Genomic DNA, 25817 nt, shown 5'->3' with positions numbered 1-25817 from the left:
GGGACCCCGCTCTGAACGGCGCTGATCCCGGCTGACACGTGCAGCCGGGCAGTGCCTCTATTAGCCGGCGCGGGTCCCGTTGCCGCGCCGGCTAATTAAGCCTCTAAGTGCAGCTGTCAAACCTGACAGCTGCACTTAGAGGCTTTGTACACACTATCCCTGGTGTCTAGTGGCTCGGATCTCCCCCCCGCGATGCGATCGCGGGGGGGAGATCCGTTCTTCTGCCCGTGCCGGGCCTCAGCGTCGGAATGACGCTGATCCCGGCTCGGCAATAGATTGCTATGGCCTGCAGCAGGCCATAGTAATCTATGACCGATCTAATCGATCTTTGCTGTGTATATACACAGCATTGATCTCTATGAGAGATCAGTGCTGTCTATATACAAGTCCCCCAAGGGGGCTTCTAGTTACAGTAAAAAAAAAGTAAAAAAGTGTTTTTATTAATAAAAAATCCCCTCCCCTAATAAAAGTCCAAATCACCCCCTTTTCCCATTTTATAAATATAAATTAATAAATAAATAAATAAATAAACATATTTACTATCGCCGCACGCGTAATCGCCCGAACTATTAATTAATCACATTCCTGATCTCGCACGGTAAACGGCGTCTGCGCAAAAAAATTCCAAAGTGCAAAATTGCGCATTTTTGGTCGCATCAAATCCAGAAAAAATGTTTTAAAAACGATCAAAAAGTCGTATATGCGCAATCAAGGTACCGATAGAAAGAACGCATCATGGCGCAAAAAATGACACCTCACACAGCCCCATAGACCAAAGGATAAAAGCGCTATAAGCCTGGGAATGGAGCGGTTTTAAGGAACATTTATCAGATACAATATAAGTTATACATGTTATATATCATAGTAATCGTAACGACTTGAGGAACATGCATAACAAGTCAGTTTTACCATAGGATGAACGGCGTAAATGCAAAACTCCCCGAAATCAAAACAAATTTGTTTTTTTTTCAATTTGACAGCGCAAATGATTTTTTTCCGGTTTCGCAGCATATGTTATGAAAAACAATGCCTGTCATTGCAAAGTACAATTGGTTTCGCAAAAAATAAGCGCTCATATACGTCTCTAGGTGAAAAAATGCAAGCGCTATGGACTTTTAAACTTAAAATGGAATAAGCAAAAGCGCAAAAACGAAAATAGGCTTTAACCTTAAGGGGTTAAAATCGCTCCAAGCTGGGGACGGCGCCATCTTGGAGCAGCGATCTCCCCACTAGACACCAGGGATGACGCTGCAAACTGTAATCGGATGCAGCTGTTAACTTTGACAGCTGCATCCAATTACTGTATTAGCGGGCACGGCGATCGGACCGTGCCCGCTAATACCTACGGTCCCGGGCTACAAGCGGCTCCCGGGACCGCCGCGGTTCAGAGCACGTCTTTGGCTGGTAGATCTATCTGTGCCACCCTTAGTGGTTAATCAGACTGTGGGCACTATAGAGGCTAAGGATCTGTCTCTGGGGGTTGCTATTTATTCTAGATATGGGGTCAGTGTGTGCTTACTCTGTAGACTCCTATATTGTCCGTCTATACGATGTTCTTATCTTATATCACCATTCATTAATATATTCTCTTAGGGGAATCTGCTAAGCTCAGCTTGAAAGCCATTGTTTCAGTTATTCTGATGGGCTTAGAAAATGTGCTTGTAGAATCCCAGGTAGAAGGTGGATTAGGACAATGATGAGATCAAAGATTTTCAGCCAAACGATTGCTGGTAATTTAAGATCGTGCAGTTGTCTTCTGATGACATAAAGGCTTTGCTTGCCTTGTCTTGAACATGTCTATTTTCTACAGCTGCAGTACGCGATCAACAGCCATAGAAAATAAAATGTTCACACACTGTATTGGCCATCCTGCCGGCCGTAGTGTGAATGAAAGTCAATGGTTAATTGATTTTCATTCACACCCATATGGACATCAGATTCCATGGGTGCAAAATAATGTTCCTTCAGCAGCGGCCGTTGTTTGACAGGCCATTGTATTACATCGTGAGAACATAGCCTAAGAGTGGAAATAAACTATTTCTTTCCCGATTAGACAAGGGCTACATGGCAACTTTGGCTGTGGCATAGATCGTGTGGCCAAACATTTCTATATCACAATAAGGGATCTGCATCACAGCTAATGTAAGTAAATGGTCATGTTGTAAATCACAAGTGATTACTGACACCACTGGCAGTCACAACAAATCAACATGACCCCATTCACTTACATTACAAGCAACATAAAACCTGCCGTGCAGCACAGTGGTCTTTGCTTGCATGATCTGTTCTGCAGCCCAAATCACCATGTAGCCCTAGCCTAACCCTCACACTTCACTCATTGTCAGTGTAAATGAGTCTAAGTCCTTTTAAATTGTACAAAACAGGCATATGCCTCTCCTTGATTTGACTTGCATACTTTGGTCTTGATACAGGGTATATATGTAACCAGTAGTGCACTGGTTAGACTTTAACCTGCTTGGCTTTTGCTGAGGACATTACGCTGTGTCAGGATACTAAATTAATGTTGAATAGTATTCCCAGGATACTGCTGTCACATCTCTTGGTAGTTTCCTCGACCATACCTCTTATATGGATTTGTTTAGAGAAGTAGCTGGTACCCGGCACAATATTGATCAGTTTTACTATAGCGAATGTATTTAATTATTTCTGGTAGGATTCCATCTAGGCCACGTTTTTGACACTAATTTTCTCATGCTATATTATTGATGTATCTAAAGAGTTTTGGAAACCCTTAAAGTGTACCTGTCATGAAAACTCATTTTTGACATATGATCAGCCATGTCAGAAGTTATTGATTAGAGTGAGTCTCACTGCTAACACACGCTCTGATCAAGAGACATAGCCGGGGAAAGATTGCGGCAGCACAATCCTGTCCCTAGCCAATGGCTCAAAACATCAAAATCTCCCCCCAATGATGCGATCCTGGAAGTTAGACCCCTTCTTCTTAGCCGTCTGGGCCTCAGCATTGGACTGATGCTGATGCTGGCTAGGCAATCGATAGATCTGGTCTGTAGCAGACCAGAGTAATACAGCACTGATCTAATAGATCTGATTATATGATAGATTAGTGTAGTTGAATTTGAAGTCCCCCAGGGGGACTTCTAATTAATGTAAGTGTAAAAAAAATGTTTTTAGCAATAAAAAAATCCCTTCCCATAATACAAATTTGATTCACCCCCTTTTCCCCATTTCATAAATAAAAACAAACAAATAAATAAACATATTTGGTATTGCCAAATGTGTAATCGCCTGAACTATTAAATTATTTCATTTCTTATCTCACACAGTAAATGGCGTAAAATTGCACATTTTTGGTTGTATCAAATCCAGAAAAATTTTAATAAAAAGTTGCATATATGCAATCAAGGTACCGATAAAAAGTACAGATCATTGTCCAAAAAATGACACCTCACAAAGCCCCATAGACCATAAAATAAAAGCATTATAAGCATGGTGATAGAGCAATTTTAAGGAACATCTGTTTTTTTTAAAAAAAAGATTTGATTTTTTAAAAGCTGTCACATAACGATATTTATTTGCCATTAAATGAAGGCCATCCACTCAATCTCAACAGTGTGGGAACATAGGCAATCCACTCCTGGTTTTGGTTGCAAAATACTGAGCAAAAATACTTTGTGCAAACATTGCATTAGGGTTCCATTACAGAAGCAGTATTTTTAATGCTTTTAAAAATTTGAATTTGTTAATACATCTGCTTTTTTTTTCTTCTTGCATTTCTGAAGTCCTATAGAGCACATTACATGAAAAGCCAGTAATTCACTATAGACTTTAGTATACCATCTGGCTTAAGTGTTTTTGTATACTAATAATAATAAAACACAAACCTGCTGTGTACATCCAGCCTTAAAGGCATATAGCCTTAGGATTGTGGCTTCATTAAGGCTGAAAGCACAAATCATTTTCCATAGTTACACTATGGAAAAAGTAGGATTGTAACCAGCTGTTCTAACACTGAATAATAATATTTAGTGCGACCAATTCTGCTTGGAATAGGCCTAATAACGGATTATTTCTAATTCTAACATTTACGTACTACATTATACTAATAATACATTTGTAGGACAGTAACAAGTATTAAAAAAACCCTGCATTTAAATGTAACTACTCACCTTATCTGCGCCCTGAACTTTTGGTAGTATGAGATTTCCTGGCAGCTATACTTGCCTGCTTTATTATTTGCTACACCCACATGGACACTGATATTTATGTATATGCACATTTACATAATAAGTATCATAGTCTTTTGCCATATCCCTTCCCAGATAATCCAGAATAATATTTCAGCATCATTAATGTTGCAACACACACACACACACACACACACACACACATACACTACATTAAAGTCTCCTGAAGTTATAACTTTCAAAATTTAAATCAACAGTAGATGTGATATAAACAAGTTTGCAATTTACATTTATTATTTTTAGTTATCAACACAGCTATACTTACCAGAAATCCAGGTCCAGTCTCCTGAAGGCAGCTGCTTAGTCTTGTGCTGGTTGAAAAAAAGAGACTAAACAGTACGTCGGTCAATCACATGATTGCCTTCTGTGTGAGTACTCAGATGACTGGAACTTCCTGTGTTCAGTCCCCCTTTTTTCCCCAAAGAATCTAAACACAGGAAGTCCCTTATTTCCCATGATAACTAAATAAAAAAAAAAAGAATATAAATTGCAAGCTTTATATCACATCCCCTGCTGATTTAGATTTTGAAAGTTAAGCTCACAGGTACATTTTAAAACCACCTGTCTAATGTGTTCTTCATGGCTACACATAGGCCCCATATGCAGCAGCGTTCAATGTCTGATGTGTTCTGATAGGTCTGCAGGATTATACCAGGTGCCACCAGTTCACTCATCGTCCATCACTGAAGTTACACCTCATACTGTGAACACCTCACAAGACCTTTCATTTTGACCCATTCATCTACCTATGACAATCTGACCCTTGTTATTGTCACTAACTGGCCTATTTTCCCTTTTTCCAACAAATCAGACAATACATATACATATCACTGCTTTACAGGTGCCATTATAAAGAGCTAAATATGATAGTCTGAGGCCTTTGCCCCCCACCCCCTGAATAACCCTTGCTTTCCTTAAACCTTAACCTCATTTGATCTGCACTCTGCTCATCAAGCCGCCGGTCTTTCAGTGCTGCTCCGCCCCCTGCCACTCCTCCCAGGTTGCATCCAGCTTTCCCCCGGCACCCAGGGAGAAAAGCAGCTCTGAAAGTCCGGCGGCTTGATGAGCGGAGCACAGATCAAACAAAAGGATTCACTCATCACTAGTTACGACTTTTGAGGGATAAGCTATATAAAAAAAAAGGAAAAATACTAATAAAAAGTCAACCTTATCTTTGTACATACAGTACATAGTTTAGTCATTATTGATACAAATACCCACTACACATTACAGGGTTATAATATAACAGGAAGAGTGTGGCCAATAAACACTGATAAGGACCTACAGAAATAGATATGTATATTCATCTAGCATTCCACTATATCAGTTTAATTAATTGTAAGATCAGCAGACTTGTCTCAGGCTAAAACACTGACTACTACACATGGGAATACAAGATATATTACAGCTGCAATAACAGTACACAGTGTACCCCCCGAGTGACAGCAGGAAACAAGGTAACTCTTAGCGAAGGTTAAATGTCTTATATATATATATATATATATATATATATATATATATATATAAATATATGTCATACATGAAGAATGAAATGCAAACCACAGAGGAACCCAAGATTACAGAAAGAAGTGAGAGAGATGGCATCCAGGATGTTATCTTTCCAGCTCTTGTGTCACATACTGTGTGTCTCCAGCAAGAATACAGTTAAATTTCTCCAAAAGACCACCTCTTTAAGAAGATAATGTTCTGAAGCCCCATAGAGAATATAAGTACTTACAACACACGCAGTGCGTTCCATTCATTCAGAGTCAAATTTTCCTGTTCTTACTCAGACCCCCACGGATCAGCTTGTCATCCTGTGGATAAGGAATAACTTTGGGAATTGAGAATGGTTGAGAATACAGCATGTGCGTGTAGAGATTTATAGCCCACTGTACATGGCATGGGGGGACTGGAAGGGGTTCCAGATTCATTGGGTTTGCAAGGTTTGCTAAAATTATGACAAGCCTGGAGTCACTTAAGGTAAATTGAGTTCATTGGACAAGATTTGTAAAGACACAGCCCTGTTTATAAATGACAGTGTATATCAGAGGGGAAACCGAGCCATGAGGAGGAAAGAATGACCTGTAGAGCTCTCAGCGACAGGATTGTGCAAATGCACAGATCTGGAGAAAAAGTTCCTAAGAGCACAATGGCCTCCATAATTCTTAAATTGAAAACATTTTGAACAACCAGGACTCCTAAATAAAAATGACATTCTGACAAAGACGACAAAGACATCCCTAATGCATTTTACCTCCAAGCATCCACATCTATTGTTAGAAGTGATGATTGCAGGAGACATTGTTTGGCTAGGAAACCACACATAGTGAAGTATGACACATAGTGAAGTATAACATAGGGGGGTGAGAGTAAAAATTCACTTCTTTAAGGCCTCACATGTCAGCATATTTTTATGGATCATATTTTGAGACTGCAATTTTCTGTCCGTAATCTGCAAAAATCCGTCCATATTGTATCTGTAGTATCATCTGTATTGTCCAGCTTTTTGTTGACCCATAAAAGTTGAAAGTACTTGCACAAAAGGAGGAATGATGAAAATGATGGCACTAGCTAGAATTGCAGGTTTCATAGACTTCTATTGGTCTGTGTGTGTGTTGGATCTGCAAAATTTGTTGATGTGGGAAACACATAGAAACCAATGGGATATAAATTTGTCCATAATTGCAAATCTGCACTTTCCCTCCCCTTTGGCATGGGTTGAGGGGAAAGCGGTTACTGCATTGCGATCATCGGTGGTCATCGGAGACAGTGCCAGTCCTCCCATTACACTTAACCCTTTGAGGACCAGGCCCAAAATGACCCAGTGGACCGCGCAAATTTTGATCTTAGTGTTTCCGTTTTTCCCTCCTCCCCTTCTAAGAGCTCCAGCACTTTCAGTTTTTTATCTACAGGCCATGTAAGGGCTTATTTGTTACAGGAATAGTTGTACTTTGTAATGGCGTCTTTCATTTTACCATAACATGTATGATGGAATTCCAAATATATTATTTATGAAGATATAAATTGGTGAAATCGCAAAAAAGAATGCAATATGGTAACGTTTGGGGGGTTCCTGTGTCTACGTTATGCACTATATGGTAACAGCGACATGATACAATTATTCTATAGGTCAGTCCGAACACAACCATATGCAGGTTACACAGATTCTCTAATGTTATATATGTATTTTTTAATGAAATCCTTTTTTTTGGCAATTAATTATAAATAAAATGGGACTATTGTGACGCTTATAACGGTTTTATTTTTTCACCTACGGGGCTGTATGGGGTGTCATTTTTTCCGCCATGATCTCTAGTTTTTATTAATACCATAATTGTGAAGATCGGACGTTTTGATCACTTTTTATTAATTTTTTTATATATATAATGTAACATAAAATCGGTAATCTGCGCACTTTTTCCCCTCTTTTCGTGTACACCGTTCACCGTTCGCAATGACGCTTGTTATATTTTAATAGATCGGACAATTACGCACGCTACGGTATATTATATGTTTATCTATTTATTTATTTTTATATGTTTTATTTATATAATAGGATAGGGGGGTGATTTCAACTTTTATTGGGGGAGGGGTTTTGGGGTAGTGTGTTAGTGTTTTTAACTTTTTTTTTTTACACATTTGAAGTCCCTTTGGGGGACTTTTACATACATTACTTGGATTTCTACACTGATGAATGCTATGCCATAGGCATAGCATTGATCAGTGTTATCGGCGCTCTGCTCATTGAGCCTGCCTGTGCAGGCTTAGAGTAGCAGAGCGCCGATCGGACCGCATGGAGGCAGGTAAGAGACCTCCAGCAGTCCGTTTTACCGATCGGGACCCCCGCAGTCACACTGCGGGGGTCCCGATCGGTAAGTGACAGGGGACTCCCCCTGTCACTTACACTTAAACGCCGCGATCGCGGCGCGACCGCGGCGTTTAAGGGGTTAATGACACGCGGCAGCGCGATCGCTGCAGCGTGTCATTGCCGGTGAGGTCCCGGCTGCTCACTGCAGCCGGCCCCCACCTCCTATGAAGCGCGCTCCGCTCCGGAGCGCGCTTCATAGCGGGAATAACACCCAGGGCGTACAGTTACGCCCTAGGTCGTCTGGGGACAGACTTCCATGGCGTAACTATACGCCCTGGGTCGTCTAAGGGTTAAAGAGTCACTGTCGTATTTTTTTTTTTTTGCAGAAATCAATAGTCCAGGCGATTTTAAGAAACTTTGTAATTGGGTTTATTAGCCAAATCTGCCATTATCTGCATGTAAAAAGCCTTTTCCCAGGTCCCCCCCTCCTTCCTCTTTTTCATCCACTCTGAAAAATCTGAAAATTGTGACTTGTTGCAGGAGTCGTACCCTGTCTGCTCTAGGGAGAGGGGAGGGGGGAGGAGGGAGTTAGCCGGCAGCAGAAAGCAGATAACAGAGGATTACAGGCACGGAGCTGGGTGACAGCTGTAATCTGAGCTCAGACAGGTCACTGGTGACTGTCACAGGAGATATCCCGTGAGGGATTTGTAGATTAACTCTTTGTTGTCCTGTTTTGGTCTTTTCTTTAGCTCTCTCCATAGGAGAACAATGAAGACAGGAGAGCTTCAAACTGCTTTTTCATGATAAAAATGCATTTTTCGGATAATAAACCCAATTACAAAGTTTCTTAAAATCACCTGGACTATTGATTTCTGCAAAAAAAAATTTCACGACAGTGACACTTTAAGGGCTGCTCTGCCAATGTAAAAACTCAACTATTGGCAACAGACAAGCCTGCTTGTGGCACATCTGTCAAATACCCCCGACTCAGGGCCGTAGCTCCTACTGGGCACTGTCACTTACTGGCTGTACGGCATCTTTGTTGCTGATAGGTGGAACTGTAGGAGCCTCCCCCTTCTGTTGCACCAATCAGCTTAGCTGTTCTGTGAATGGAAACTGGCGGCCAGAGGGGAGAGAGAGAGGAAGCGCCCCTTCCCCGGCTGACCGTCCTGACAGAGCAGCAGGCAGTGTGATCAATATCTCTGCTTTACCTTTATCTCTGTAAATGCTGTGAATTCTTTTTTTGTAGCTGTAAGTGGTCTTTAACATGGACAACACAGCTTTACACTGAGATGGAGGAAGCAGTCCTGTCACAGCTGGGGTGGAGGAGGGGGAGGAGGTGACTCCATTCTCTTGCTGCGTTTCCTCATCTGTAACTTTTTATTATTGGACTAGGACAGGTTTAACCCTTACACTGCAGCTAATGAAACAAATATATGGAGAAGTAGTGCAAGAGTTAAACCTGACTTGCTGTAATAAATAGAAGTCACAGTAAAGGAGGCAGGAGAGGCCTGAGGTGTGTATACTATGGGGGTCCAAAACACACAGGACATCATAAGTTTAACAGACATTTTGACAACAGTTACCTAAGAATATTTTACCATGGGAAATGTTAGCTCATCAGTCACTGACTGGCAGGGTACAGAGAGCCAGAGTTCCCAAAGCCGGCACGCAGCTTCATGCTCCATAGCATCCATGATCTACACGGCGTGTCAATGTGCCATTAATATTTTGCAGATATGATGCCACCGATTTCATCAACATAAAATACCTAAAATCCACAACATCAAATCCAGAGCAAATATAATTCAACATACCCAGACAATTGGCCACTACTTGTGGGCCAGTGCTGTGTGCTTTCCCCCCAGGTTAAAATTTGCCGGCCAGCCCCTGATTGGAGGGGATTGGTCATTTCATGTGGGCATGTTTTTACTCACATGTGATAATTGTGATGCTATGAACCCCCAAGACCTACACTTCTGATACAGGATCGGGGTGAAAGTAGGGTGTCTGGAGTGAAAAAGGGATACTTTTTCACCTCCTGGATAAAACACTTAAAGGAATTGTTTCACCAACAACCCACTAACAGTAGCTATCTGCTATCCACAGGATCCTGGAAATGGGGGTCCTGGGTCACCCATCAGAATGGAGCAGTGGACACAACTCCATTAACTCTCTATGGAACTGGGGGAAATAGCAGGTTACATAACTTGGCTATTTCTGTAAGTTCCATATACAATGAATGGAGTGATAGTGTGCACATGTGATTGTAGACTTAGAACCCCCATTTCTGAGACCACTATGGGTTCGAGAGACCAGACCCTCCCTTAGAAGGAAGTATCTTTTTATTACCCTGTGTATAGGGTATTAGTGAGGTTGGTAGGACAATCCCTTTAATGATCTATTGCATTCATGGATATGCACTCAATACTGTCCTATGTGAACACGGCACAGTACATGTTTCCTACAAGTGTCATCAGTATTAGCCTATATAAGACAGATTACACTAGAAAACTCAAAACTTGATGGTACTTGGGCGAGCATCTCGCGATAATCGAAAAAATATCATCATCCGTTTCCTGTAAGTTTTGTCGCTTTTTTTTGGTTGGTCAGATCAGATGACCCTGCCATATAAAACACGCAGCCGGCAAAGCTCAGCTCACATGTATGCTGGAAGAGATTAGGGACAGAGCTGCTGCTGGTCAGGGAGAGCGTTAGGGAGGGAATTAGCGTTCCAGCAGGCAGGGAATACTAGCGAAATAACCAAACAGCCCTTGTAAGGGCTTCAAATCGTTTTTAAATTGTATTGCTACAGACTGCTGGCTGGGACTTGCAGTACTGCTACCACGATTTCAGCAGCACACTGTGGTGATCGGCTGCTGGCAGAAAGGGGACATTAGGTGTTGCACACAGACCCCTAAGAAGTGCTCAGTAATATTTTATTGGGACCTCTACTATATTTTCTGATTTCTGTATTTATTACGCAAGGCATATCTAAGTTCACTACTGCTTCCACAGTGTAAAGGGGGTGTCACAGAGTGTGTATAGGTGCAGCCACCAACAGATTGTATCCCACAGCCCCCTAAAAACTAGTGGGCCCTCTACTATATTTTCTGATTTCTATATTTCTTACGCAAGGCATATCTAAGTTCACTACTGCTTCCACAGTGTAAAGGGGGTGTCACAGAGTGTGTATAGGTGCAGCCACCAACAGATTGTATCCCACAGCCCCCTAAAAACTAGTGGGACCACTACTATATTTTCTGATTTCTGTATTTCTTACGCAAGGCATATCTAAGTTCACTACTGCTTCCACAGTGTAAAGGGGGTGTCACAGAGTGTGTATAGGTGCAGCCACCAACAGATTGTATCCCACAGCCCCCTAAAAACTAGTGGCCCTCTACTATATTTTCTGATTTCTGTATTTCTTACACAAGGCATATCTAAGCTCCATTCTGTGCAGTGTCCATAAAATGGTGAACTCAGGGGTGAGGCTCGAGGACGAGGGCGTGTGTGTGGGGTTCCAAGCAATGCAATTGGCAGAAGCCATGGTTCAGTGCATTTCCTGCCACAGGGGCCTGCAGATCCTTGCACTGCAAGGAGATACATACTCCTCTGGCTGTGAAGGGGCAGAACATTGGCAGAAAATTGTCTTTCAAAAACAGATAAAATAAAGAAAGCTGACCTTGCCCATCTTTCCAAATGAAATAAGAGAAGGATCTTCACATAAAAATGCACAAACATGTTTTTCTTTTATTACCAAATAGTGCTACAATGAACAATGCAAACTTTGCTGTCTAATTCTGTGTTTGTCTCTCTCTCACTCTTTTTTTTGTTCAATTTGGAAACCGAGTGGTAAACTTTGTCAGTATTCTGTTCTTAAGTGTGTGTCTGTATACAGACCTGTGTCTGTCTGCTGGCATAAAATGATAACAAAACAAAAGAGGAACAAAAAAATAAGACCCTGCTCAAACTTAACCCTTTAAGGACCGTGCTAACTTTCGTTTTTGCGTTTTCGTTTTTTCCTCCATGTGCTTAAAAGGCCATAGCACTTGCATTTTACACCTACAGACCCCCATGAGCCCTTATTTTTTGCGTCACTAATTGTACTTCACAATGACAGGCTGAATTTTTCCATAAAATATGCTGCGAAACCAGAAAAAAATTATATGCGCAGTGAAATTGAAAGAAAAACGAATTATTTTTCTTTGGGGGGGCTTTATTTTTACGCCGTGTGTCCTATGGAAAAACTTAGTTGTTATATATGTTCCTCAAGTCATTACGATTAAAACGATATATAACATGTATAACTTTTATTGTATCTGATGGCCTGTAAAAAATTAAAACCATTGTTAACAAATATACGTTCCTTAAAATTGATCTATTCCCAGGCTTATAGTGCTTTATCCTTTGGTCTATGGGGCTGTGTCAGGTGTCATTTTTTGCGCCATGATGTGTTCTTTCTATCGGTACCTTGATTGCGCATATGCGACTTTTTGATCGCTTTATATAAAATTTTTTCTGGATTTGATGCGACCAAAAATGCGCAATTGTGCACTTTGGGATTTTTTTGCGCTTACACCGTTTATCGTGCGAGATCAGGAATGTGATTAATTAATAGTTCGGGCAATTACGCACACGGTGATAAAAAACATGTTTATTTATTTATTTATTTTTATTTGTAAAATGGGAAAAGGGGGGTGATTCAGACTTTTATTAGTGGAGGGGATTTTTTATTAATAAAAACACTTTTTTAACTTTCCCTTACAGTAATATGAAGCCCCCTGGGGGACTTCTATATACACAGAACTGATCTCCCATTGAGATCAATCCTGTGTATATAATAGAGCAATGATCCATCAGATCGGTGCTCTATTATAATGGTCTGCTGCAGACTATCTGAATAGATTGCCGAGCCAGGATCAGCGTCATTCCGACGCTGAGCCCCGGCCGGCTCATTAGAACGGATCTCCCCTCCGCGATCGCATCGCAGGGGGGGGGGGATCCCCCACTGGACACCAGGGAGAGGGGGCACAGCTGCTATTCAAATGCAGCTGTCAGCTTTGACTGCGGCATTTGAATAGTTAATTAGCCGGCCGCGGCGATCGGCCGCGTCGGCTAATACACGCGGTCCCTGGCTGCACTTAGCAACTGGGGACCGCGCGCTGCAGAGAGGGCTCACGCCGGGAGCCCTCTCTGTTTACTCTTAACGGCCGCATGACGGGTATTACCGTCATGCGTCGTTAAGAGGTTAAGAAATAAATGACAATTCTAGTTGTTGGGCAGCACATAATTAGTACGGCAGGACCTCAAGTGATGATCCCTTTGCATGAGACAATTGCCAGATCCTCAAGGAAATAAAACCAGGATGCCTGAGCCACAGTTCTGCAGTTGTGTTGAGTATTGTGCTGAGACAGCCATAACCCATGAACATCACATGATGCAGGGAATGTTACCCCAACTGCTACAGTCAAAGTCAAATTCAAACTCAAAACAGCAGTGGGGGGGAGAGGTGGTGAGTCACATGATGCGGGGAATGTTACCCCAACTGCTACAGTCAAATTCAAAGTCAAATTCAAACTCAAAACAGTGGTGGGGGGAGAGGTGGTGAGTCACATGATGCAGGGAAGGTTACCCCAACTGCTACAATTAAATTCAAAGTCAAATTCAAACTCAAAACAGTGGTGGGGGGAGAAGTTGTGAATCACATGATGCAGGGATTATTACCCCAACTGCTACAGTCAAATTCAAAGTCAAATCCAATTTAGCATCCTTGTCTTGTCCATTTTGAACCATATTATCTGTGGATGTCATCTTACGGGGTGTCCTCTGCCGTTCTTTCACCAGTATCTTCTACCTTCTTTGGATGTTGCTATGTTGTGTCAGGCAAAGTTTTTGGGTGGTTCATCATATGCTGCCTCTGTTTTAATGTTTCCCTGTGTTCTCACTGCTATGCTGTGTCAGGCTAAATTTTGGGGTGGTTCATATGCTACCTCTGTTTTAATCCTTCACTGTGTGATCACTGCCATACTGTTGCCCATAATTTGGTGTAATAGTGCGATTAGTCAGCCTCAGAGGCATCCATGCATGCTGCCCCTGCTGTTTCCTGTCCATTTTTGTAGTGTTTCCATCATTTTCTGAGGTTGACAGGTTTTCACACAACCTTCCCTCTACCGAACTTGGGTCCCCTGCAAAAATGCTCGAGTTTCCCATTGACTTCAATGGGGTTTGTTACTCAAAACGAACACTCGAGTATCGGAAGATATACGTCTCGAGTAACAAGCACCTGAGCATTTTAGTACTCGCTCATCACTACTCAAAACACATTTCAGCTGTTGACCTTGCCGCACACAGCGGGGCAGAGATTCCATACTGAGACACATGCACTTCAACTCAGAGATTGGTTTAGAGTTATACATTATTTTATTTGGTTGACTGCTAAAGACTTAGGCAACCTGCAGCTTTCCATCTGCTATTGATCTATTCTGACTGTGACTTGTAGTTCTGCAAAAGCCACAGTTTGTCTAATAACAGATGCGTTGATATTGGCTGAAGAAATCCATAATAAATTATGTGCATCAATACTTCAAGGAGAAGATTTGTTACATTTAGTCATGTTTCGTTGTTATTACGACATTAAAGCCATGATACCACAATTATTGAGAGATAAAACAAATGTAGATGCTAAATGTAGACATGCGCCTTAAAGTGAACAGGCACCCCTTTTTTTAAATGGGTCTAAATTGTTGTGCTGATCAATTTCATATTATGTTTTGCAGTTTTTCAGGCTCCATTTTTCTGATACACAGGTATCATTTCTTCATAGTAACAGAGGTAAATGAGAAAACTGTGATTGTCTGCAGCCACCACCACTGCATCAGTATATAAGAATGGACAGAGTGTTTAAAGGAACCAATTAAGACAATTGTGCTGATATGGTTCCTAACGGCACAGTATAGATCTAGTCATGACTCTCTGCCTGTCAGCGTGCAGTGCAGGGATGACTGACAGGCAGAGGGGGCACTAACAGGTCCCTTTCAATCATCCCTGAACTGCATGCTGACAGAAAGAAAGCCATGACCAGTCACGAGCGGCTCTCCGCCCAGATGACTAGTTGCCACCCCTCTCCTGGCCTTGCGCACGTAATAAAACATCTTTTTCCATTTGTAAAGATACTGCTGCCGGAGTGGCTGGTATGCTCCACAAGCTGCACAGTAGATCTGTACTATGCTGCTGGGAACCATATCAGCACAATTGTGCTGATTGGTTCCCTTTAAGATCTCCCAGCAGTGGCTTCAGTGAGCCTTAAAGGGGTTATCCAGCGCAACAAAAACATGGCCACTTTTCCCCCTACTGTTGTCTCCAGTTCAGGTGTGGTTTGCAATTAAGCTCCATTTACTTCAATGGAACTGAGTTTCATAACCCCACCCAAACTGGAGACAACAGTAGGGGGAAAGTGGCCATGTTTTTGTAGCACTGGATAACCCCTTTAATGAAAGGTTCAAGAGTAGTACATGCTTGGAACAAACTTCTAGCAGATATGTTTGGCAAATTCACACGATCCATAGTTCTGTCCACAAATTAGTGTAAATGGCCCTGTTCATATGTCCGTATGTGTTAGAGGGCTGTAATCCGGGCAGCAAAATAATGGGCAGGTCCTTGTCAAGACCCACAATTGAGAGACAGAGCACTATTGTCTAATGAGTGGGTCTGTGGACTGCGGAGGTGTGAATGCAGCGCTCCATAGAGTTGTCCATAGCCATGGACAGACTTAAGGAACATGTAATTGTAGCCTGAGTGGCTGTAAACCAGTCAAGAAGAATATATATGTCTATACTAAGAAAGAAAAATGAAATAATATAAAGGCACACTAGATAGACCAGGTGGCCTCATTCTGCTGACAATCTTCTATGTTTCTATGAATTTTATTATAGAGTACAGTAAGCAGGGGAAATAGTCTAGGCTTAAATGGAATCTGTTGTTTGATGATAGCCTATGTTATTTCTAACAGTGTACTGTGTAAATGATTGGCCCAATACAGTGACAGCCTATTCTGTCTAGTGCACTTGCTTTAGTATAAAAGCATACCTGTCGTTTCAGGTGACTTTTCAGTTTAAGGCTATGTTCACCCAACGTGAGTAAATTATTAATCACAGCCGTTGTTGCTGATTTGCAACACAGCCGTGATTAATCCTTTACCTACATTGTGCCGCAGACTAAGGGAATCCCGGACGGAGTGTAGACACATAGTATACTCTCTGGCAGGGATCCCTAGCAGCGCTGCAAAAAACTGACATGTCAGTTCACACAATGGAGCGTGCGGCACTGAATTCAACTGCAGTGAAGATAATTCGTCCGGTACTGCAGTACTGGCTGGGATGATCTTATCTGACACCGGCCTTCCATGACCCGGCCAGGTCACGGAACGGTCAGTGTCTTACGTTGTGTGAACATAGCCTAACCCCTTAAGGACACATGATGTACTCGTACGTCATGTGTCCACCTCCACCGTATTTGGATGCGGGCGCACACGGATGCGTCCGCATCTGAATTCAACTGCAGTGAAGATCATCTGGCTGGTACTGCATTACTGGCCGGGATGATCTTATCTGACACCGGCCATTCCATGATCCAGCCAGGTGACGAAACGGTCAGTGTCTCACCCCTTAAGGACACATGATGTACCCGTACGTCATGTGTCCACTTCCGGGATTCAGAGCAGGCTGGCGTCACTCTGAATCCTGCTGCTACGGGCTGCTATGTGCAGCTAGGGATCATGGCTATTAGCGAACACAGGCGATTGCCCGCGCCTGCTAATTAAGACAGCTAAATGCACCTGTCATAACTGACAGCTGCAATTAACTGCCTTGTAGCGCCCCTCTGTTGTGTTCTAGTGGCGAGATCTTCCCTCTGTGATCATTGTAATCGTACCGACTTGAGGAACATAGATAACAAGTTATTTTTACCATAGGGGGAATGGAGTAAGTCTGCCATTGCAAAGTACAATTAGCGGCACAAAAAATAAGAGCTCATGTGGGCCTGTAGGTGTCTCCAAGCTGGTGAGCGATGCATTACATCTATGGTGTTTGAAGACACAGAAGAGTAGAGTCTGCACTGTCTTTACGCCTAAAAAGCAGCAGCCGCATGAACACTATTATAAAGCTGTAGTAGCAGTTTAAATGGTGAAATATCCCACTTAAAGCCTGCATTAGGAATAGAAAGGCTACCAGGAGGGTCATCTTGTCTTGTTTTGCACCTAAAGGCCAGGTTCAGACTATGTAACTGTGCGGCTGTATGTGCGGCTGTATTTTTGGTGGTTCATGCGTACGCTGGAAAGTATAGGATATATGGCTGCACAGTGCACACTATGTGTGAATCTACGGCCCGATCGTAAACGGACCCGTAAAAAATGAACAAGACCATTGTTTGCGGCTGGACATGCGGCCGTGGACAGGCGGCTGGACAGGCGGTCCGTACGGAGTACTTCAAAAATAGCCGGCAATGATGCCGAATGCCGATGCCTCTAATAGTTAATATATTAAATTAAAAAAACACATTTTCTTTGTAATAAAGTCCCTTTCGTTGGTCAATAATTTAATTCTAACGAATCCATCATTTTACAATTAAATATACTGTTAAAATAAATAGATATATAAATAAATGTATATTTATATATATATTTATTTTTTGACAGTATATTTAATTGCACAATGATGGATTCGTTAGAATTAAATTATTGAACAACGAAACTGAATTTATTTCATCGAAAATGTGTTTTATTAATTAAATATTAATTAGTACAGGAAGCTCCATAAGCCGTTAATTCATATGCCGGCAATAGAGCGTTCTGTACTAATCATCACTTTACTTTAATGAAAACATCAAATGTTTCTTCTAATTATGTTATGACAATAGCATTATTAGAAGAAACATTTAGAATTATATGTGCGCTCAGCTGATTGGCTGATCGGCTCAGCGCACATATAATTAGCGGGTCCGCAGCACAGTGACTTCATTGTGCTGCGGACCAGCGAAGAGGACACATCGGGGTGAGTATAGAGCTCTCCCCACCCCCTCCCCAGCACTGCACCCCTCCCAGCAAGGAAGGGGGGGGGGGTCAGTTAACCCCTTCCTTGCTGGGATGGGTGCAGTCTGACATCAGTCTGGCCCCCAAGGGGTTAAGGGGGATGCAATACATCCTCCCTTAACCCCTTGGGGGCCAGACTGTAAGCAGCGATCTGTAAAGATGCTGCATACTGTAAGGAGCACAACACCGCTCACAATGATGGGTGTTGTGCTCCTGTTTGTGTGTTTTTTGTGTGTTTCTCCCTTTTTGTTTTTCAGATATCGGTATCCTGGGGATTACGTCGGATTCCGTGGACTACGTCGATGACCAGCGTTTTTTTAATTTTTTTTTTAATAAAATGGTCAATGAGGGGTGTGGGGGGGGGGTTTATTTGAATAAAAAAAATTTTTAACTTGTGTCTTGTCTTTATTTCTTTACTTTATAGACTTAGTACTGGAAGCCGTCTAATAGACGGAATCCATTACTAAGTTGGGGCCTAGTGTTAGCCGGTATAAAATGGCTAACACTAACCCCCCATTATTACCCCAGTACCCAATGCCACCAGGGGTACTGGGAAGAGCCGGGTGCCAGTGGTCCGGGAGCGTCAAAATTGGTGCTCCTGGACCGGGCGGCAGCAGGCTGGTAAGATTTAAGCTGGGGAGGGCCTAAACCAATGGCTCTTCCCACCCTGGTGTTACCAGGCTGCTGTCGTTTGGTTTTTAACCCGGCTGGTTATAAAAATAGGGGGGACCCTATGCGGTTTTTTAAAATTATTTATTTATTTAAAAAAAAAACGCATAGGGTCCCCACTATTTTTATAACCAGCCGGGTTAAAAACCAAACGACAGCAGCCTGGTAACACCAGGGTGGGAAGAGCCATTGGTTTAGGCCCTCCCCAGCCTAAATCTTACCAGCCTGCTGCCGCCCGGTCCAGGAGCGCCAATTTTGACGCTCCTGGACCACTGGCACCCGGCTCTTCCCAGTACCCCTGGTGGCATTGGGTACTGGGGTAATAATAGGGGGTTAGTGTTAGCCATTTTATACCGGCTAACACTAGGCCCCAACTTAGTAATGGATTCCGTCTATTAGATGGCTTCCACTACTAAGTCTATAAAGTAAAGAAATAAAGACAAGACACAAGTTAAAAATTTTTTTTGTTCAAATAAAAACACCCCCACACCCCTCATTGACCATTTTATTAAAAAAAAAAATTAAAAACCGCTGGTCATCGACGTAGTCCACGGAATCTGACGTAATCCCCAGGATACCGATATCTGAAAAACAAAAAGGGAGAAACACACAAAAAACACACAAACAGGAGCACAACACCCATCATTGTGAGCGGTGTTGTGCTCCTTACAGTATGCAGCATCTTTACAGATCGCTGCTTACAGTCTGGCCCCCAAGGGGTTAAGGGAGGATGTATTGTATCCCCCTTAACCCCTTGGGGGCCAGACTGATGTCAGACTGCACCCATCCCAGCAAGGAAGGGGTTAACTGACCCCCCCCTTCCTTGCTGGGAAGGGTGCAGTGCTGGGGAGGGGGTGGGGAGAGCTCTATACTCACCCCGATGTGTCCTCTTCGCTGGTCTGCAGCACAATGAAGTCACTGTACTGCGGACCGACTCATTATATGTGCGCTGAGCCGATCAGCCAATCAGCTGAGCGCACATATAATTCTAAATGTTTCTTCTAATAATGCTATTGTCATAACATAATTAGAAGAAACATTTGATGTTTTCATTAAAGTAAAGTGATGATTAGTACAGAAAGCTCTTTTGCCGGCAATATGAATTAACGGCTTATGGAGCTTCCTGTACTAATTAATATTTAATTAATAAAACACATTTTCGATTAAATAAATTCAGTTTCCTTGTTCAATAATTTAATTCTAACTAATCCATCATTGTGCAATTAAATATACTGTTAAAAAAAAAAAAAAATATATATATATATATATATATATATATAAATATACATTTATTTATATATCTATTTTTTTTAATAGTATATTTAATTGCAAAATGATGGATTCCTTTAAATTTAATTATTGAACAACGAAAGGCACTTTATTACAACGAAAATGTGTTTTATTATTTTAATAGATTAACCATGAGAGACATCGGCATTAGTGCAGAGGATCGCAAACCCCGGTAATAGCAATTCATGTAAACTGTGTTCCCTGCTTTCCCAGATGCATCCAGAGGTGTTTGCATCACTTTCTTAAGATTTTATTAGTTATTTTTAGTTGAACCAGATTTCCAAGTAAATGACCGTATGTTTTGAGCCGCATGTCTATTTTTTCCCACGGCCGTAGTTTCATCCGCACATTTACAGCCGCATAAAAAATACAGCCGCACAGTTACATAGTGTGAACATAGCCTAAGGGTACAAACCCACTTGACGTATTTGCTGCGTGAATCAGTCTTAAAAATAAGCAGGCAAAACGCAGGTTGGCTTTATACAATTGTTCTGCGTTAAAATACGCAATTGCGTATTTTTGAAGTGTGAAGCTACATGCGTTTTTCGCACAGGTTGTTAACAACTGATGCTTTGCTAACAACAAGCTTCACGCTTCAAAAATACACACTTGCGTATTTTAACGCAGAACAATTGTATAAAGCCAACCTGCATTTTGCCTGCTTATTTTTAAGACTGATTCACGCAGCAAATACGTCAAGTGGGTTTGTACCCTAAGGCTGGGTTCACACTACGTATATTTCAGAAAGGCTCTGTCCACACAATGATGAAATTGAGTGGATGGCCGCCATATAACAGTAAATAACTGCCATTATTTCAATATAACAGCCGTGTTTTAAAATAACAGAAAATATTTGCAATTAACTGGCGGCCATCCACTCAATTTCAACATTGTGTGAACAGATTCTTTCTGTGTTTTCACTCCACTCCTGGTTTTGGTTGCAATATGAGGACCACAATACTGACTGAAATATACGTAGCGTGAACCCAGCCTAATATTTATTTTTGCTGGTCTTTGCAAGTCGTCAGCCTTGTTGTATTTGGATAAAAACAAGTAAATTGTTAAACCGTTGGAGCACACACTGTCCTCTGTCAGGGAGATTTGTTGCAGGAAGATCAGTGAGTGTTCTGTACATATGTATGGCATTTGTTAAACCTCTTTACAGACTACAGAAACATCCCACAAATATGTACGGAACTGATTTTCACACGCTAGAATTTCAGCTACAAATCTGTATACATCGCCTTAGCTCACCCATAATGACTGCATTTTCTTTATAAAAAAAAATTGAAGTAACCTATTCTTACTCTGATGTTGCTGATGGAATTTTATGTCATTATAAAAACAAAAGGCCATAGGTACGAGAGAAGAGAGAATCTGACTTATGGCTTGTGGGAAATGATCGTCCAAGCCACACCTCTTTCCCAATACACCATGCCTCTTATTGGGCTAGGCAAAAACATGTCTAAAGGTGTTACAAACTCATAGGTAGTGTTCTGGCACAAATTATAACAGAAGGACTGAATGAATGGAAATAACATGGGAGCAATAGGACAGCCAAAAGTGCAGCCCTTTTCTATGTTTACCACTAAGTTTATAGCATAAGAAAGTAAATGGTATTGAAAAGCTAAATGCCATTGTTTTCACGTTCTGTATAATTAGATATAAAATTTTTATTTACTAAGATGAATTGATAGATAGATAGATAGAAAATAGAAAGTCCTGCAGCACTCCTTAAAAGATAATGGTTGGTGCAGATAGGCACTTTAACGTACCACAAGTGCAACAATGTACAGCCAACGAAGAAACCGCAGCACTCAGAAGATAAATTCAATAAGACGGGATGTTTATGTCACCCAAAATTCTGCAATGTTTTGCCCTCTCACTGAGAGCCTCTCACACTGCTTGAAAAAGCTCTCAGTGAGAGGGCGAAATGTCGCAGAATTTTGGGTGAAATAAACATCTTTTTGAATGTGCTGCAGTTTCTTTGTTGGCTCTAGATAGATAGATAGATAGATAGATAGATAGATAGATAGATAGATAGATAGATAGATAGATAGGATATAGATAGATAGATAGATAGATAGATAGATAGATAGATAGATAGGAGATAGATAGATAGACCCATAGTTTAATTGATGACTTATGAAAACATATCTACAGAGCGACATTAGATATGGACTTATATGGGAAAATACTCTCTATACAGCCTAGGTAAACAGTGGGTTAAATGTCTCTGGGATATTACCACTATCCTATTGCTGTGCTTTTAATGGGCATCGCAGTTAGTGGCCAAAATCTTGGGGGGTTGGATAGAGGATACTTGACATAGAAATTTGGATCCATTGAGGTACATGACTGTGGAGCATGTAGGTGCTATGTAAATACAGGGAAGTATAAAATGGAACAAAAATATAACAATGATGAAAAAGAACATCATATAGATAGAATTTTCTGTATACAGAGATCTGAGCTCACAGATATTTGACTTTTTCCTGTGCTTCACTGTAATATTTCCTGTGAACATCTCAGGATTTTCTTTAAAGTAGCGCTTGCTGCGGAGTTAAAGGATCATTACCACATAATACACTGTGCTTCATAGACTCCCAGACTGTGGGAATGAAGAGATAAAATCCAAATGACCTGCGACTCCTGTGCCTGAAAAGAATCCTCGATTGTATTCTGCAGAACTGGAAACATAAAACCACAAGAGCTCTCACTCACCTTTGTCAATTTGTTGCGAAGATTCAACTTAAAGGACTCTTGCTGTGTCCCATCAGAAATGTCTGGCTATGTCCAGAAAAAGTTTCCCTTCTGTCTGTGAAAAGTTCTGCTCATGGGACCAGAGTGACGTTTGTGATTGTCCAAACTTCTGCAATGCAATAGTCCTCCCACACAAACACCAACACACACTCAACAAAGTGTCAGGATGACTCTTCTATTACACCAAATACGTTCAACTTCTTCCTCTCGCTTACTCTCTCAAAATTAGAAACAGGGTAGGCAGAATTTCTTTCAACATAAATGCAAGTAACCTGACCTACTGCCTGAACAGCACATATTCACAGTTAACCTCTTGTGTGCACCACATCATGATTGTCCAATAGCTTGGATTACTACTTCTTCAGTGGGAGAATAAAACATGAAACACATGATGCATTTATATTATTAGAATAAATTACTGGTTAGATGTTAAATATAGGGAGGAGTCCTAAATAAATAGTAAAAGAAATATTGTAGGATTTATTCCCCAAAGTCCTCGCCATAGCAGCACGTACATCTTGCTGTCTTGTGTAGGTGATGATGTTCAGTAATATTTTATTTTTATAGTTGTAGTGTAGTGATCTTTCAGTGTAGAACATGAAAGCATATTATATCTAAAAAAATGGAAAAACTACAGTACACACAGTAATAGAAAGGAAATGATTATCCTATTGAAGTTAATGGAGCAGTTTGATGCTCAGTTCCCATAGTTTCTTCCTCTTGTTCTACCGTATTTCACAGTTGTAAATATTTAAAATCAAGGCATGTCATACTTAAACTGAGGCCAGATTGAGACCTTTTTATTACTTACTGTCAATTTTGACATGTCACACAGATGTGTCAAAACTTTTTATCTGTCAGGGTCACAGTGTTTAGACTCTCACAGATTGCCAGACAGCTGAATGCTTCTCTTCCTGTCCTGCTGCTTTATCTGTCTCATTGTAGGCATCAGGCTCCATACTATTACTATAGAACCAAACTCCTGCAATAAGATGGGGAGATCAGCAAGCTGGGGATGGAAATACTTAGACACAAGCTTCTCCGGGCTGCATCTGGCGGTCAGTGGGAGTTTGAATACCCAGACACTGAACAAAAAACCTGACTGCGTGATATGAAATGAAGAAAGTCCTTAGAGCATCTATAGTATCCATACAGCATCCATACAGCATCCATAGAGCGTATTTACTGGCATTAATTGGCATAATCTGGTACAGTAAATGCAACATTTCGACCCTACATGGATCTTTGTCAAGCACATCCAGTCAAAGACCTATGTGTAGGGTGGAAATATTGCATTTACCGTATCAGATTATGCCACTAAACCTTTAAATACTCTGTACGGATGCTGCCGGACTTTCTTCATTTCAAGTATTGACACCCGCAGCCTGGGATTGTGGGCTTCCAGTGTGCATTTACTCTCTACCATTGGGCAATATTAGATCTTTGGTGCTGTCAACATCTATGTTAGGGTGATGTCCATGTGACATGTCAAATGTTTTTACACTCATTGGACTACAGCTGCAATATGATAGTTAAACATTATGCTACATAATTCTACATGCAAGAGGGCACCACAAATTTAACTGGAGAGAAAGGAACGGCTGCACATCCCATCTATGGCTGATACTAATGCCGCTTGGCCTATATTAAAAATCAACACCAGAGTGTCTGTATATGATTTGATCAAGCCATAATAGCCCCGTGTACCAACGTGCAGGTTCTCTGGTTCACACGGGTCCCTACGCTAGCTCCACACCATGTCAGTCAGTGACCACCGCCCCTGCAAAGCGTGCACGTGCAGGGAAGGGGGGCCATGGAATGGCCCTGCAACCCCCATGTCCAGGACCAGACCCAAAAAGCCCCACCAGAACCCGGCCAGCACCACCGGCGGGGGAGGCTGCCCCCAAACGACACAAGTATGGATATGGTATTACACTTACCACTGCTGCTCTCACAGAGTGGGGAAGACATAAGGTACTGACATGTGAGCACAGGCATATCCTGCTAATTTTGGTCATGTGGGTCTTATAAAGGAGTGCAAGCTGTTCAGAGAGGGAGAACTGTAAAACACGACATGGAGAGAATGGAACGGCTGCACATCCCAACTATGGCTGATACTAATGCCGCTTGGCCTATATTAAAAATCAACACCAGAGTGTCTGTATATGATTTGATCAAGCCATAATAGCCCTGTGTACCAACGTGCAGGTTCTCCCTCTCTGAACAGCTCGCACTCCTTTATAAGACCCACATGACCAAAATTAGCAGGATATGCCTGTGCTCACATGTCAGTACCTTATGTCTTCCCCACTCTGTGAGAGCAGCAGTGGTAAGTGTAACACCATATCCATACTTGTGTCGTTTGGGGGCAGCCCCCCCCCGCCGGTGGTGCTGGCCGGGTTCTGGTGGGGCTTTTTGGGTCTGGTCCTGTGACATGGGGGTTGCAGGGCCACTCCATGGCCCCCTTTCCCTGCACATGCACGCTTTGCGGGGGCGGTGGTCACTGACCGACACGGTGTGGAGTTAGCGTAGGGACCCGTGTGGACCAGCCAGAGGACCTTCACGTTGGTACACGGGGCTATTATGGCTTGATCAAATCATATACAGACACTCTGGTGTTGATTTTTAATACAGGCCAAGCGGCATTAGTATCAGCCATAGATGGGATGTGCAGCCGTTCCTTTCTCTCCAGTTTCCATATTAACAGATATATTCCTAATAATTTATAAGACTACATTTCTGATGTCTTTCGTGCTTTGCATCTGCTTTTAATACAAATTGTCTGTTCTGTTATATGCCTAGTGTATATATGGTGAGCCCCCCGCAGTGCTATGGCGGAGGAACAACCGGTCACTTGCTAGATGATGAAGAGTGACGCAACTCCTGTGGTGGTTGGCCAAGATATAGCCAGACCCTAGGGTGATGTGTTGTGACGCCAGTGCCGATTGGGCACACAAGTATGCTGGCA

At 41.9% G+C, this 25817-nt stretch overlaps 1 protein-coding gene across 2 annotated transcripts in view; it reads right to left on the bottom strand.

The window, feature by feature from the left end:
* The window catches only part of LOC138801523 (aminopeptidase N-like), a 62301-nt gene extending 39248 nt beyond the window's left edge, over positions 1–23053 (bottom strand). The window contains exons 1-2 of one of the 2 annotated variants that reach the window (XM_069984446.1): positions 22811–23053; positions 5968–6046 (exon numbers count right to left, since the gene is read on the bottom strand). The gene's annotated coding sequence lies outside the window, so the exon portion shown is untranslated. The remainder of the gene's footprint in view (positions 1–5967; positions 6047–22810) is intronic. The other variant, XM_069984439.1, reaches the window with a different exon arrangement.
* Between the last annotated feature and the right edge of the window lie 2764 nt (positions 23054–25817).

The sequence above is a fragment of the Dendropsophus ebraccatus genome, chromosome 1, assembly GCF_027789765.1.
Source record: "Dendropsophus ebraccatus isolate aDenEbr1 chromosome 1, aDenEbr1.pat, whole genome shotgun sequence".
NCBI classification, from domain to species: domain Eukaryota; kingdom Metazoa; phylum Chordata; class Amphibia; order Anura; family Hylidae; genus Dendropsophus; species Dendropsophus ebraccatus.
This window is presented reverse-complemented; position numbering and strand designations above follow the sequence as displayed.